Genomic DNA, 811 nt, shown 5'->3' on the forward strand with positions numbered 1-811 from the left:
ATATTATACTCAGCATGTAACTGAACACAATCCCTTACCTCTGAAAAAAAAGTTACTTTGCTATTTTTTTCTTCGCCTGTCCTTCATTTGCTCCGCAAATCTTTCATGAAGATATTATCTGCCAGCCACATCAGCTTACGATACAATATATCAAGAAGGAATATCGCTGGATAGTCCCACAAAATCGCCACTAATCAGTTTCTGCACAGTTTTTCAGTGGTTTCCATTTTTTTTAAACACAAAACCCCTACTCAACAAGTAGTAGTAGTAGTGTCGGCCAACAACGTCTCTCTGGAAGGTTACGCACGAAGTGCAAAATTTCATCTAGGCTAACTGACTCTAGCATGTGACAACATCTCTTGTGAAGCCAGGATGCCTATGTGCTTCAGTTTGTGAAGCTCCAAATGAAACCTCTTTCACGTGAACATGGGTATGGTGAACAAAAGTAAAATACATGGAAAATGCACCAAAAAAAAGGCCATCTCGAGTTCTGCTGAGCAAGACAAATGTATTTTAATAATCTTTACTCTTTGCAACATTGCCAATGGCTGTCAGTGTCATATCCATTGTTTGATAAAATGAATCGAACTTGAAGACATCTCTTTCTTTAAATATATCATCGATATCAGCAACTCTAGAAACTAGAAGAAGCTGAACTTGTAGTTGCTCTCTTTCTTGAAGCTGGTGTGCCACAACATGATGGTGCAACACTTCTGGAAATATTGTTGGAGACTCTGTGGGCACCATAAATCTTCCAACACGTGTCAAAGGTACATCAGGTTTGAAGTGCAGAGAGCAAACTCCCATATAT

The sequence above is a fragment of the Aplysia californica genome, unplaced genomic scaffold (assembly GCF_000002075.1).
Source record: "Aplysia californica isolate F4 #8 unplaced genomic scaffold, AplCal3.0 scaffold00236, whole genome shotgun sequence".
NCBI classification, from domain to species: Eukaryota; Metazoa; Mollusca; class Gastropoda; order Aplysiida; family Aplysiidae; genus Aplysia; species Aplysia californica.